Below are 16,479 nucleotides of genomic sequence, written 5' to 3' on the forward strand. Positions count from 1 at the left end.
ATGGTTTAAGGGTTACTGTAAAAAACTTGACTTCAGAGAATGATGAATTGAAATATCTGAACAAGGACTCGGCCGAAAGAGTCCGCCTGAGAGGGGAATACACATACTTTGTTCGAGAGAGTTCGCCTAAGCGTGGTAAGTTTGAAGGGCCGGTGTTTTAAGAGCGGAACAGATACGGAATAAAGAAGGAAGCAAGAGTTGAGGCTACTAAGAGCCTAAGACAATTAGTCAATTAGTAATTGAAATTACAATCTATGTAATACAATTTTCTTTCTAATATACTTGTGTAAATGGATTCTGTATAGACGTCAATGTAAAATAATTTTCGGTCATTTGTTTACATTTAGTGAGTATTCCTTCTATTTTCCTATTTGATTCTCACTTTCCATGTCTGATAATTTTAATTTTTCAAGCTGCTTCTTTTTCATTCCTTTTATGGCAAATAATTTAATCGAAGTTTTGTTACCAAACTACGTAATAAACTACTCCCTCAGTCCCTCTGTCCTAAACCTCTGTCATTTGTTTATGTTAGGTGCAAACTCATGTTCCATATCGATAAAATAAAGATGGAAACTCATCTGTATAAGTATCCACAAAATATAATAGTAAGAAAGCTTTTGGGAGAAGCCTAAGAGTAAATCCGTGAGGGCTTGGCCCCAAAGCGGACAATATCGTACTATTATGGATTACGAACACATATGCAGCAGAGACCCAACACGAGATACTCACGCTTCCGCACAACAGTTTACCTACCCATTTTGGGTGTCTTAGTTAATTGTTTACATTGCTATTTTGAGAATACTTTTGATGAGCAATTTGATCTTCCTTACTAAATTTTCGCAACGGGGACTTCTCTATCTCTTCATTTCTTAACCCACTCGGGCAAGTCGATAATCTCAATATACTTCATATAAAAGCAGTTATTCTTGCTTGTGCGAGAAGTGACTGATTACTAATTAGTGATTACATCTTATAACTGCCATTTCTTTTTAATACTCGTATTAATTAAGTCGGTTGTAAGATGTTGCAAATGAGAATTTGTGAAATAAAAGTCGTCCTTCTTCAAATAATTTCATAATATATCGACTTTCGGAGTAAAAACTACTAAAAGTCCTTAAGATAAGGGTGATGTGTCTTTTGCAAGGGTCCTATTTTTGTCACTAGGAAGAAATTAGGAATATTCTACATGGTACCCCTTAATTTTTTGACTTTACATGGTACCCCTACACTTGTTAAAACATGCATGATACTCCTAATTGTTGTCATTATCACTAAGTGTATCCCTAAACTTTATTTTCCGTCAATTAAACTCAATTTCAGGCGTTAAGTGATTACTTAGACGTATAACCAACCTTGTCATTTATCATCACATGACATAAAGACTCTATTAGGCTAGATATCCATATTTGGACGTGATAATTTGGCAAAGAATCAAAAAAATTTCCGTCAAATTTTATTTACCCCATACAGGCATACACAGTGGTGGAGCCAGGGAGGGGCTAACGTTTGAAAATTTCGAATTTTTTAGTTAAAATTTTCGAATATTTTTGAGGAACCCTTATAATATTACCGTTTCGCCCCCGCTGACTTACATTCCTGGCTTCGCCACTGCCCATACATATCAATAAATATTAGGATCGAGATGGATATTGAGTCTAATAGAGTCCTTATGTCATGAGATAATAAATGACAAGTTTGGTTACGCGTCCAAGTCATTACCTAACGCCTAAAACTAAGTTTAATTGATGCAAAATAAAGTTTAGGAGTAATAATAAGAACAATTAGGGATATTATGTATGTTTTAAAAAGTATAGGGATAACTCTAGGTTGCACGAAAACGGACACGGACACGGACACGGACACGACACGGACACGCGACACGGCACTTCAAAATTTTCAGGACACGGACACGGCAAAAAAATATCAATATACATATTAAAATAAAGGGAATTTGAAGAACATTATAAGCAACATCTAAACTTTGGTCATTTAAACTTTTTAAAGCCACAAAATCGTAAAATGATAACCAATATTAATGTCTTATACGTTAAAATCAACATGTTTTAAAAGCTACAAATTTCCAAATTACAAACCCAAATTTAAATAAGCATTCAAGTCTTACAAAATTTAATAAAAAGTATCAAAGGTTCCAAACTACAAACCCAAATTCGAGTCTTACAATACTATTCACCATAGTCATCAAACCAAATATTTTCCGCAAAATATATTTAACATTAAAAGGCACCAGAAATAAGTTGGACCAACAATGCTCACCAAAAGCTAAAAAAAGGGAGTTCACGGATCATCCTTTGCACCATTGTAATTATTCATTAAACTTCTTTCAATAAGTGGGAATAACAACCCAGTTATTCGCTTTCGAAAATTATACCTAAATCAAACAAACCCTAGCTTCCGAAAAATCAACATTCTCCAAATTTAAAACCCCCAAATTTAATAACAACAAAAATAATAATCATTATAACGATTGATTTTGATTAATTTGATTATTTATAAACTTATTATTATGTGTAATATATATAGAGATTAATATAAAAATAAAATATAGATTGAGAAATTAGGAAAAAAATGAAAAAGCGAGCTACGTAGCGAGCAGAGGCTGACGGCGGGGAAGGGGAGGCTCACGGCGGCCGGACTGAGGCGAGGGGAGGCGGGAAGGCGTCACAATGCAAGAGAAGAAAAAGGATAAGTGAGATGTAAGAGGAAAATGGAAAAGTGAGATGTCGTGATAATTGATAAAGTGAGATTATGATTTCAAAGCTGCTTATTTGGTGTGTCCAGCGGACACGGGCCGTGTCCAACCATGTTGGACCGTGTCCGACACGTTTTCTTTTAACATAAAAACCGGGGACACGGTTTAAGGCGTGTCCAGAACGTTTTCAGGCGTGTCCTACGAGTGTCGGTGTCCGATACGGTGTCCGACACGGGAACGCTCAAAACTAGGCGTGTCCGTGCAATCTAGGGGATAACATATAAAAAGTCAAAAAATTTGAGAGGTATCATGTAAAATATCCTAAGAAATTACACAAATTCTTACTTAAGACGGGCACTATCCGTCTTAAGTTGTAGACGGATACCATTTTGTGAGACAAAATGTCCAAATAGAGGATAGTGGGAGGCACATGGGGGTGCCCCCACCTTGTCCCCCATATTTGTTTTGTGAGTGTAACTACCCGTCTCAAGATTCGACCCGTCTTAAGCAAGACCTACTCAAATTATAACGTGTGAACAGCCGATTAGATTGACAAATGCTCTTCCCAGTTCCCATGGAGATGGCCATGAGGCCCATGACAATCTTTAAGCTATAAATATTCTCCTATATTTATTTCTTTTGTTATCTAGCTAGTATGGAAGACTTACCTGGCTCTTCCAACAATAATGGAGGGGACTTGAGGAAGACATGTAACAACCATTTTCCGGATCGGTCAATAGTTATTTATTACTCCCTCCATTCAACTCCAAATGGTAGTTATCTTTTTTGTACACTATTCACAAGTAAGAAAAATCTTCTCATTTCCTTCCAATATATAAGATAAAATATATTCATGTGGGATCTTGTTTTATTCGTCTTTAGAATTACATTTAAAATATCAAACTTTTATAATTTTTACAAATGTGTAACTAAAGATATTTACAGAGTAAAACTCGCGTTGACAAACGTGAAAAAGTGATAAGTACCATTTGGAGTTGAATGGAGGGAGTATCTTTTATTTTACACAAAAACCAAAGAAATAACATATGGCAAAAGCTGATCCGACCCGACCCGATCGAAACCCGACCCGATACAACCTGAAAACTAGGTGACCCGAAATCGACCTGTCCTGACCTGGCTCGATAACCGATAGCGATCTTATTTTTTCCAACCTAAAACCGACCCGATCCTTAACCCGATACTTTCTTAACCTGATGGATGACTCGATAATAAACTAGCATAATAATGGTTTAAGTAAAAACCAAATCGACATTCATCTTAATCATTTTCACTTAAAACTACAATTAATATACCTACCGTTTGTTTGAACATAAAATTACCATCTGACAAGTTAATATATAAGATAATATATTAATACCCTCACTCGACATTGACCTGCTAATGACCTGACGCGACTTCCCACCCGTTGATGACCTGACCTGAAGATGACCCGGCGTGAATCGAAGCGACCCGAGCCCGTCATTGATCTAATAAAACCCAAACCTAATATGACCTGACCCGTAACCGACTCGAGTGAGCCGATTGCCACCTCTAAACCCAAAATCAAAATAATTCACAATTGACTGTGACTGGGAGAGTAATACACTAGTACATTATTTCGTCATCCCGCTTATAAAAAGCCAAGTGAATAAGTGATAGGATATATTTATGAAAAACCATAACAAGAAACAATACCAGTATTACCAAAATATGAGCAATTATAGTCCAGGGCGAGCTAGCTATGAATCCGATGGTTCAGTGGATGAGTACCAGAAATCCTATGGCTCTCAAGAAGAAGAGGAAGAAGAAGACTCGAACCTCCACGTAAGTTTCTATTAGAAAGCACCATATATACCACGAATTCACGATCACAGGATCATATATTAGACCTTCATTCCAATGAAACAACCCGAATTTGATGTTTACGAGTAAAATATGATACAAAGTTATTAGGACAAATTAATCGATTATGAAGCTAGACAAAGTAATTCTAGAGTTTATTTACAATAGAGAATACATGCGAAACTATTTACATGAACACAAAAAAGCGGATATTATCTACATATAATTCAGGCAAACAACATATTTAATTTTTCGGAAAATTCACGTGGTACTCTTGAGGTTTGCAACTTTGTACTTGGTACCCAATTGTAACCCAATTTGTGTTTCAGGGACGCGAGTACAACATTGAAAGATATGCGCTACAACGACGTCAGCCTCCCGGTGAACTCATACTTCCATTGCTTTCGGAGAATAAGGCGCTAAGAGATATAAACAAGAAATTGATATATAAGGCTTGTGCATTAAAAGTCATTCAGAAAAACTTAACTTCCGAGATTAATGAATTAACAGACGAATTAATAAACTTGTCTATGGATAACTGTGCATTGATTCGAATGAACGAGGAATTAAGAGAGTCCGCTAGAGGGGAGAATGCGAGACTTTTTTCAATCTTGGAGTCTATAGAGTAAAATTCCGCTTGAACAGAGAAACAGGGAACAAACAAAGAACTAAGCAAATGTAAAAGGGAGTTTGTTAATGGTGTTTTATATCCGTCTCAAGAATAAAACTAAAGTTGTTTTGATTTCCTATGATTAAAATTGCAACCTCTGTAATATGCAATTTCGTTATAATCGTTTGTGTAAACTTAGCTTGTACTCCCAACATCATATTTAGAATGTTATACTTTGTACTATACTTTTGATTTTGGAATGTTTAAAGAAAAAGGGATAAAATAACAAAAGATGGACTCGATGTGAATAAAACAGTAAAAATGGAAGGGATGAAGTATGTAAGAATATGAAGTTGAACTGAACTGAGTTGGAGTGAGCTGAACTGAATTAAATTGAGTTGGGGTGTGCTTAAGTGAATTGAATTGAGCTGGAGTGAGCTAAGATAAAGTGAGCTAAATGAGAGCTAAAATTAAGCTTAAAAGAACAAGATCTTAGTTTATTTTAGTTCAATCTAAGTTATCTAACATCTGTCAAGTTTGAAAATTTGCGACATTCTTGACAACGACAGGCTTAACGAGTTCCAAAAGATGCGACGTTATCGGTCGAGTTGTATTTTGTTGAATTTTGAAGAGTTCGAAAAGAATAATGTTCTCTTCCGATTGAAGGGCTTGTGTTTTAGGAGAGAAACATATACGGAGTAATGAATGAACCAATTAAGGTTTGACAAAATGTCTCAAATAGGGAGCCCCAAATTTAGTGGTGGAACAAAGGAGGGCTAGTAGAGACGCTCGGCCCCCTCCCCGCAGAAAATAGAAAAATTCGAAAATTTTAGTTAAATTTTAGAACTTTTCCACCCTAACGGGAACCCTGGCTCAGTGGCTCCTCACTGCGCAAATCAGGAGTCCCCGTGCATGAGCCGAGAGTAACTGAAAACAGGGCTGCGTAGGGCTAAGACCAAGATATAGTTGTACATTTCTTTTTTTTTTTTTTTTTAATTGCAATTGAAATCTCTATAATAGGGAGTACAATTTTAATTCTAATATACGCGTACTTGTGTAAAAGGAATAAACGATATTGTGAAATAATACTCCGTATTCCCTCTATTTTCGTATTTTATCCTCAACTCTTCTGATACTCCCTCTGTACCAATCCAAAGGTAACATGGTAAAAATTGGGGAAACCAAGAAAAGAGGGTAAAAGTTGGGGCAAAAGAGGAAAGGAAGCTTGTAGTATTGGGTTGGTGTGTGAGGCACAAGTTGATATTTACGTAAATATAAGGAGGAAATAAGGGTATTATTGTCAACATGGGGATTGTCCAATGTTGGGTCATTACTACCTTCACCTGCTTCAGTAATGGTGCCAACAGGTTCAATGTCCCCTGTTGGTTCATTACTGGTGCCACTGGTACTTGCTTGATTTTCAGGATTCTTTGTCAAACTGTTTAGTGAATTAACTAATTCACTTATAGTGCTTGGATCACCAACATTCTGTACATATTGTATGCATTCTTTCACTAAATCAATGTTAGCATCAAGATATTCAGGCAATAAACCTTCTGCTGCTAGTTTTGACTTATGCATATGTGGAATTGGGTAGTCTATGCCACCTTTTTTTTTCATTACTTCTAGCATACATGCTTGCAATGTTATCCAGACGTACTTGAGCTTTAGTGCATCTTGTTCTTCATATGCCTTGATTATGTTGTTGATTAGCTCATCCAATTTGATTGCCTTTTTTTTTGTTGGAGAGATTGTATTGACCTAAAAAACCCCAAATCCAAGACATTCAAATCTGGTGAATTGGGTGTTTGATAGGCCAATTCAATCTCCCATCCATCTGATGTTGCTGTCCTTTTAAAATCAAGATCATCATTGCTAAAATGGGGACGAGCATTATCTTGTTGAATGATTATGCGTTTACTAACATTAGAAGGCCATTTAGCCTTTATAGCTGGCAACACACGATTTATTATCATGTCTTTTGTTACTTGCTTGTTTATAGACTCAATACACTTGGTTTCCATTGTTCCTGCTACTCTGTTTTTTTAGTTTCGTTGTGCTGGTATTTCAATAACAAATGGCCATATTCCTATTTTGCCATCAAAAATTAATTCACCATTTGACCCATATAATGGTCTACCTACTGCACACATGAACTTCACATTTTCTATGAAACTCTTTGATTGTACACATCTATGTGGGTCTGTTTCACCTTTAGCCAAGTAAAACCTTGTAGTAGGTTTAGTTTTAGAAAACCATTTCTCATCCATGTGAATAATATTGCTTTGATCTTTGAAAACAATTCTTTTAGTGTGTTCATGATATACTAAATGTTGTAGACTGAAAATTAATCTAGCAAGTTTGTTTTTATCGATCAAACCTGGTTTGAGTGCATTTGTGTGTAACCTGATTTGTTTTGACATCACCCATCTTGAAACGGTTGATTGGCTTACACCCAAGTGCGTGGCTAATGAGTGTTGTGTTGTCCTTTCCAGTAGGTCAATTGATTTGAGCTTCTCCTCATCTAAAATTGCTCTTCCCACTTTTTTGTTGTCTTTCTTTTTACTGCTCACATTGACTGGTAAGGATGGAGCTCTCTGTTTTTGTGCTTCCACCCATAACCTTGTTATTGTTTTCCTGTCGACTGAAAACCTTGCTGCCACTTCATTGATAATACCATGTCTTGGTTTTCCATTTATGTTGTTATTCAATAGTGTTTCATTTATTTTTTATCTTTCTAAGTTGGTCAGATTCTTCATTGAATGTTGGTGAATTTTTTGTTTGATAACTCTATATTTGAAAGATGTTGTTTGGATTGAAGTTAGTAAATGAAGTCTAATAAATACACCTTCTATTTATAGACAAAAGAACTTTGCACTCTTTTGAAATTTCAGTTTTGGCGCAAATATTTCCCCGTTTGTATTTTTGCTCCATATTTCAATTTTGGTGCCAATTTTCAATCTTGGTGAGTTGGATATGTAACATTTGGACTGACAATTTGACTTTACTTGGCTTATGGAACAACTCAAACACGTCAATCAAGATAAGTTGAAGTACGTTAATCTGAAGTCCAATTTTCTCGTTCGATATTTCAAGTTAGAGCTGTAATTTTTTTTCCCGAGTTAATGTATTTTTATTTGTAAGTGGGCTGTAATTTTATTTCAAGGTAATGTAATTTTATTATGTAATTTAATTAGAAAATAGAATGTGTAATAATTATACTGTCATTTTATTTGTAAGAGAAACCGTCTGTATATCGCAACCGTGTAATGAAAAAACAAAGTTTCAGCTAAGTTTGGTTCATTATGGTAGGAAACGAGTTGCTGTGTAAAAAAGGAGGGAATCATTAGCATCTTCATTATCAAATTACCCCTCTTAATTATAACATCATCTCTCCTATAATCTTACCCCAACCTTTAACATTTCATTGTTTATCAATATTCCTTAATATTTGTGCCCTCCTCCAAATGGGACATTTATTAAGAATAGGAGGGAATATATGATAAATATTTGCTCAATGAAATTTAGAACAACTATTTAATCAGCAGAGAAATTAAATCAACCAAAGAAAGTGGTGGACCCTACAAAAAAAATAACCCCTGTAAAATATGGAATCAATAGAAACTCTTCAAAGAACCTTACTTTTATACTATGAATAGATAATTAGGAAGTACATTTTTACAATATCTGACTTCCTCCTATTTAGTGTCATTGCAACATTTAATTAAAATACTTTTGACATATAAATATATAATCAACTAATGTTATAATTTCATAAAGTAGAAAGGAGTACTTTATAATGATACATATTTTTTAAAATATGCAAACTCGTTTTATTAAATATCAGGTCACAAAAACTTTAAAGAAACGGTTTCTCAATAGCGTTATTGAGAGACCTCTAACATGGTGAGGGGGAGATAGTTATTTAATTCTATTTTCATGTTATGTCTCCCACTAATTTAGTAGAAGACGGTCTCTCAAGAGACCTACTACTGTTTTTTTTTTTTGGAAGATGATATTTTCATTATGCTCTATGAAAAACCGTAGAATATTATGACTATTAACTCTATAAGTCATGGCTTGCTTTTTTAATGTGATATTTGAAAATTATAATAATGTACCCACCCCAACATATTAAGTTTTTACATCTTCTTATGTACCAAAAAAAAAATATTTATGAAAAGAAACTTTTCCAAAAAAAAAAAGAAAAAGAAATATTAATACCAAGTATACTAAGCCCAACCCATCATTAATTACTAAACCTAATTTCCTTGACATACTCCTAACTAAACACATATTTATGAAAAGAAACTTTTCCATATACACAGCCCCTTTAAAACAATCTCATATTCTCATCCTTCAAAAGGCTCTCTTTCTTGTTTCATGATTTTTTTTATTCTACAATTTTAATTTATTTCTGGTGTAGATCTCTTACTTGTTTCATGATTTTTTGATTCTACAGGTATAGTTTTTTATTGAAACTCTAGTACTAATCATCACACAATTGTTTCGTTAAGACTTACCACATGCATTTATAAATATTTATTTAAATTGTTCAATCTAAGGTTTATTTTTTTGAACCGGATTTGTATTTAATCTGGTTATAATGATTTTGATATACTGTATTTTTTAAATGACAATTTTCCCCCCTGAATTTAAGTTATCATACCAATGTAAATTTAACCATTACTGATTTTTTTTTAAGTGGTATAAATTTTAATTACGCATTAAATTAAGGAGTACGAATTGTATTTTAAAATATTGATGTTCAGATTTACGGATATCTCAGTTCTTATTCAACAATTTATTTCGTTGTTAAAAAATTCACAAAAGAAAATAATCAGATTTACTAAATTTAAAATGGTGGGATTTTTTTTTTTTTACTGAGTATGAATCTAATAAAATGCTCTTTTTTTTTTAACAGAATACAAATTTTAATATAGAAATGTATAATATCTAATGTTAAGAATTGTATAATGTATAGTTTTAATGTATATTGTTATTAAATGTATATTGTAATGTTTTCTCAATGAGATGAAATGCACAAGAAAGAGAGTAATTAAATTACAAAAAAAGAAGGTGGGGGTGGTACACCAAAAAAACAGTTTTCCATTCCCTAAAAAGTAGCAACCAATGGGAGAGCTCTAAAAAATCCATCTTTTATACTATTTAGATTGGTCTTGCTTCGCAACGGGCCTTCTTTATCTCTTCATTTCTTGACCTTCTTAGCATGTCCAATTTGGCGATAATCTTATATCTTATATATTATATAAAAGTCGTCTTTCTACAAATAATTTCATAATATATCGACTTTCGGAGTAACTACTAATAGTCCTTAAGCTAAAGGTTATTTGTCTTTTGCAAGGGTCCTATTTTGTCTAGGAAGAAATTATAATGTTTGAACATTGACAAATGCTCTTCCCATTATTTTGGCCATCACAATTTTAAGCATACTTAAGAGTTAAGACTTACTTTTATCATTTCTCATAGCTTTCCTAACCTCAATCAACATATTGTTTAAAGATCCTACATATTTCTTATATACTTTACGTAGATAACCCTTATTTGCATTATCTATGTTATCTGCCACATTTCGAGCGCGATAAGATTCTTCAGATGCATTAAGAAATTAATCATTAGGAGTAGACCTAGAACGAGGACTTTCCAGGTTCCTTTCATGGGTAGTCTCTAATGAATCATTGCTAGATACTTTACGTAAAAATGTTCCTTGTGAACTTAAATTTGATTGAGTTTCTTAAGTATTGTGCTTAATAATTCTTACTTGTGTTATCAAATAACCTAGCTAAGTATAAATTTTTGAAAAGTACACCTAATTTACCCCCTCTTCTTCTAAAATGTTAATCATTCTTAACTCTTCAAAAAAAGTGATGTGTCTTTTGCAAGGGTCCTATTTTTGTCACTAGGAAGAAATTATAACGTGTGAACAGCCGATTAGATTGACAAATGCTCTTCCCAATTCCCATGGATATGGCCATGACAATTAAAACTTTAAGCTATAATTATTCTCCTATATTTATTTCTTTTGTTGTCTAGCTAGTATCGAAGACTTACTTGGCTCTTCCAACAATAATAGAGGGGACCTGAGGAAGACATGTAACAATCATTCTCCGTCTTGATCAATAATTATCTATTTTTTCTTTTTTTTTTCACAAAGAGCAACGAAATAACAATATACTCGATAACAACTAGCAAATGCTCTTTCAAAGAAAAACTTAATACAAACAGAAATATCGTAGATAACTATTACACAGTATACGTAAAGCTAGCAAAAGTCGGCCCGATTCGAAGAACTCGACCCAAAACCCGGCCTGATACAACCCAAAAATTGGGTGAATCGAAACCGACCTGACCTGATTCGAACCAACCCGATAACCGATAGCAGCCTTACTTTTTCCAGCTCGAAACCGACCTGAATCGACCCGACCCGTGACCCGATAATTTCTCAACCTGATAGATGACCCGATAATGAACTAGAATGGTTTAAATAAAATAAAATTGACATTCATCTTAATTATTTTCACTTAAAACTACAATTAATACACCTATCGTTTGTGACATAAAATTACCATCTAATAATTTAATATATTAGATAAAATATATGCTAATAATCTCACCCGACACTAACCTGCTAATGACCCGACCCGACTTGCCACCCATTGATGACCCGACCCGAAGATGACCCGACATGAACCGAACCGACCGAGCCCGTCATTGACCTGATACAACCCGAACCCGATATGACCCGATCCGTTTTACCCCGACCTTTAACTTACTCGTGTAAACACCAAAATTTTACATTTTTGGTATCTATTTATTTTATAATATCTTTAGTATTTTAGAGATAATTATCAGAAAATAATGTGATAATATCTTAGAATATTCTAGAAGGTTTGTCTTACCCTCCAAGCTATTTTACTATAAATGTAGACCTCTTCTCTAGGTTTGAGGAGAGCAGATGGACTAAGTTAAACGACCCCGTTTTCCTACTACCAAATAGGTAGAATTGAATAAATCACAAAACGACCACATCATCTCCCTACGCGATTAAGTCGATAAGACCATCGTAGCACTATCAAAACCCTAGCCTTTTGAATGGAATCAAGCCGAAAATTGTAACCCTCAATCTTTCAAAAATAACTTCTTGTTTCCATATTATTTTCGTGCCTCTTTATTGTTTATTGCAAATTTGGAAATTTTTATGGTTTACAAATTGGCACGCTCGATGGGGTAATTTTCGCTCTTCATCTCCATTTTCAAGGGATCAAATTCACTAGAAGAGGTTCGAGACCAAGTTGCAACCGACATCAAGTCTCTACAACCAGTCTCGAGGGGGCATCTGTAGAAATTTTACATTTTTGGTATCTATTTATTTTATAATATCTTTAGTATTTTAGAGATAATTATCAGAAAATAATGTGATAATATCTTAGAATATTCTAGAAGGTTTGCCTTACCCTCCAAACTATTTTACTATAAATATAGACCTCTTCTCTAGGTTTCAGGAGAACAGATGGATTAAGTCAAACAATCTCGTCTTCCAAATACCAAATAGGTAGGATAGAATAAGTCAATAAACGACCTCATCATCTCTCGACGAGATTACGTCGATAAGACCATCGTAGCACTATCAAAACCCTACCCTTTTGAATGGAATCAAGATAGTCCCGAAAATTGTAGCCCTCAATCTTTCAAAAATATTCTTGTTTCCATATTATTTTCTTGCCTCTTCATTGTTTATTGCAGGTTTGGAAATTTCTATGGTTCACGTCGGGTTCACCAAAATTTGTAACAACAAATTTTGTATTGCGATAACTGAAATACAAAACAAGGAAACAAGTACATTTTATTAATAAATATCCTCTGATTCTAAATGTCGTAGGGGCCGGGGTACGTGTACGGGGTACACGTGAGGGGTGCACTGCAGACAACTTTAATTACTTTACGCGCAATATTGATTTGATTTCTTGCGCGTCACCAAAGTCGAGCCTTCATCATCATCTTCGTCTTTCTTAACTTCATTCTTCTCTTGAGGAGTCAGCTTTCCTTTTAGTGATGTTGGAGACAGCGAATGCCATGACCTTTGGATCTGTAATGCCACAGGTTCAAGACTTCCGAACTGCAACATAACACACATCATCTTTGTTGTATAGCTAGCTCATCAGGTTGCTCAAGGACTACAGTAGTTTGATTTGTGGTTATTGTGTCATCCAAGTCAAGAATGATCTTCCCTTCCTTGGAGAGCTTCATGATCTTTTCCTTGAGTGTTAATACACTTTTCAATAGGATGACTCGCTAGCCTGTGATAACGACAGTAATTGGGATCATTTGTCTTGTTTGCTTGCTCAGGGCGCTTGTACTCTGGCAATTGTATAACCTACTTTTCCAAGAGGTCATCGAGCATTCTGGACAAGTGAGAATCTGGGAATGGATATTTCTTAGCCTGCAACTCTTTCAATGTAGGCCTGTCTCTTTGGTAGTTGTAAGAGTATGGCTCTTTATTCTTTTCATATTTAGGCTTTGACAAGATTTTCACAGGTGCACTGCTGGTTTCGACGACCATCGTTTCCTTCGTCGATGATTTGGAGCTCTTATCATTTTTCTTGAACTCTTTGTTTTCACTTGGCACCTTAGAAGAAGTTGGTCGAGCATTGCCATATTCTTTAATTATGATCTCCGTGTCATGGGCGCGGATAGCCAAATCTTTGAAGCTCTTCGCCATGATCTCTTTCAGGATGTAAAGAATATCCCAGTTCATCCCGTTGACGCACATTTCAACTGTTGACGCTTCACTTAATCGATCCTTGCATTCCAGACTCAGCGCACGCCATATGTTGATATAATCGACGACAGGCTCATCCTGCCATTGAGTTGTTTTTGTCAACTCGCTCATGCTGACGACGCGTCTGGTGCTATAGAATCTGTTGAGGAATTCATCTTCCATGCGACCCCGGCTGTCAATTGACTCAGAGTACAGATCTGTGTACCAGTCGAACACGATCCCTTTGAGCGAGCGCACAAACTGCTTCACCAAACGATCACCCTCTGTCCCAGCATTGTTGCATGTCTCGACGAAGTGGGCGATGTGTTGCTTTTGGTTCCCCATCCCGTCGAACTGTTGAAATTTTGGAGGCTGGTAGCCAGATGGCATGTACAAACTGTCAATCCTCTTAGTGCAAGGCTTGATGTAGCGTCCACTGCTTGTCGAGCTATCATCTAATTAACACTTGATCATCTTGGCTATTAACTCATGTAGCTTCTCTTTAGTGAAGGCGCTGATCTCATTGTTTCGCTTTCCAATGTCATCCTCGCCAACTTCTTTATCATTGTTAACATCCTTGTCGGTCTCACCATGCTCGCTGTCGGCCTTCCTATTACGGAGTGCCACCACCTCTTTTTGGAGTTCATCAATTTTCTTGTTCTTTTCTTCATTCTCTCCTTTATCATCTTTTCAAGGAGTTTATTCATGTTTTGGACCTGCTCCTCAAGAGTATCGCCACTTATCACCATGACTGAAGCATCGTTAGGAGTTGTGGTTTCTTTCTTCTTTGGCGACGCCTTCGGTTAGCAAGGGGAAGCTTTTTTGTCAACCTTAACACTTCTAGTCTCCTCACGTGAAGGAGAAAGGGAGGCCAGGAGCGTTGTAGCGGCAGCAGCTATGGAGGCGACAGAGATCTTGCGTGGCCTAGTAGGGACACTTTCAGAGCGTAGACTGCCAGCAGCAGCGTTGACAGCAGCCTTCTTCGCCATTCTTCTTATGCAGATGCCAAATGACTGCGCAGCTGAGGAGGTAACAACACTTGGGGTATCCTGCAGGATATCTGCGTGGTCTTCTTGGATGGACTGGAGGAGATGCTCTACTTGTAGACATCTTCTTGTTGTAGTAGACTTGATTAAAACGGCAGTAGAGATGAGAGGTAGAGACTTTCACGTCGGGTTCACCAAAATTTGTAACAGCAAATTTTGTGTTGCGATAACTGAAATACAAAACAAGGAAACAAGTACTCCCTCCATTTACCTATTTTCTTCCCATTTGCTTTTTGAAGGTCAAAGTTTTCGAACTTTGACCGCAGATAAGTTGGGGAATAAAATATATAAATTTGTAAAACAAAAACATTTACACTTATTGTCAATGCATCTTTCACTTAAAAAAATCCCGACAAAAAAAAGTAACATATAGATGTAAAAAAATGCAGTCAAAGTTCCGTCTTGGAGACCGCAATAAAGCAAATGGGAAGAAAATAGATAAATGGAGGGAGTACATTTTATTATTAAATATCAAAAGTTACGTGTACAATCTCTCTGATTCTAAATGTCGTAGGGGGTACGTGTACGGGGTACACGTGAGAGGTGCGCTGCAGATAACTTTAATTACTCTATGCGTGATATTGATTTGATTTCTTGAGAAGGTCATGATGACTTGAATCTCTCTTGAAAGTTTGAATTTGTGATTGAATCTTCAACGCAGGCAGTACGATTTGATGTGTTTGTTGACTGCTTGCAATGATTTTGATAGAGAGGATTTGTAGAAACTTGTATCTTGTTCTTTCTTACTCCTTTGCAATTATAAATTTCCAACCCTTTAAATGAAGGGTTATTTCATAACAATAATCCATCCTATTGGTAGTATGCAATAATCACTCCATCCTATCAATAATCCCAATTAAATCCAACATAAGCACCGTACCTTCTAATAACGAACCAGCTGATATTTTTTTTTAGTTTATGTTGGAATATTTGATAGTTTTTGGATAACCTAGATGGTATATGTGATGTTTATGTGTAATATTTTCAAGTGATGAATCAAGTACTTGGTTTATTTGATACACATAAACATAAAAAAATATCAACTGGTTCTTTATTAGAAGGTATGGTGCTTAGGTTGAATTTAATTGGGATTATTGATAGGATGGAGTGATTATTGCAGATCACCAATAAGATGGATTATTGCAGATCACCAATAGGAGGAGATCTCTATTTATAGAGTTTCAAACCCCCCTTGTTGGACTTTGGTGGTCACAAGCCCATTTGTGGGTTAACTTGTGAACTTGGCCCAAGTTTGCTTATTTCTGGGTTCAGTGATCCGAATAGCTTCCTTTGTAATTCGAATTGACCCATATTATATTCAATCGGAACAAAATTAATTAAATTAAATTAAAATTTGGTATTAACGCAAAATAATTAATTTATTTTATTTATTCGGCACATTAATAAATTTTCCGTGCCTACAACTCGAGTGAGCCGATTACCACCTCTAAACCCAAAATCAAAATAATTCACAATTGACTGAGACGGGGAG

General features: G+C 35.4%; 1 long non-coding RNA gene across 1 annotated transcript; it reads left to right on the forward strand.

The window, feature by feature from the left end:
- Positions 1–4,321: 4,321 nt before the first annotated feature.
- Positions 4,322–5,407, forward strand: LOC141656984 (uncharacterized). Its single transcript, XR_012548624.1, has 2 exons — positions 4,322–4,534; positions 4,882–5,407. It is a non-coding gene; the product is annotated as an uncharacterized LOC141656984 (long non-coding RNA).
- The last annotated feature ends 11,072 nt before the right edge of the window (positions 5,408–16,479 follow it).

Source organism: Silene latifolia, chromosome 5 (genome assembly GCF_048544455.1).
Source record: "Silene latifolia isolate original U9 population chromosome 5, ASM4854445v1, whole genome shotgun sequence".
Taxonomy (NCBI): Eukaryota; Viridiplantae; Streptophyta; class Magnoliopsida; order Caryophyllales; family Caryophyllaceae; genus Silene; species Silene latifolia.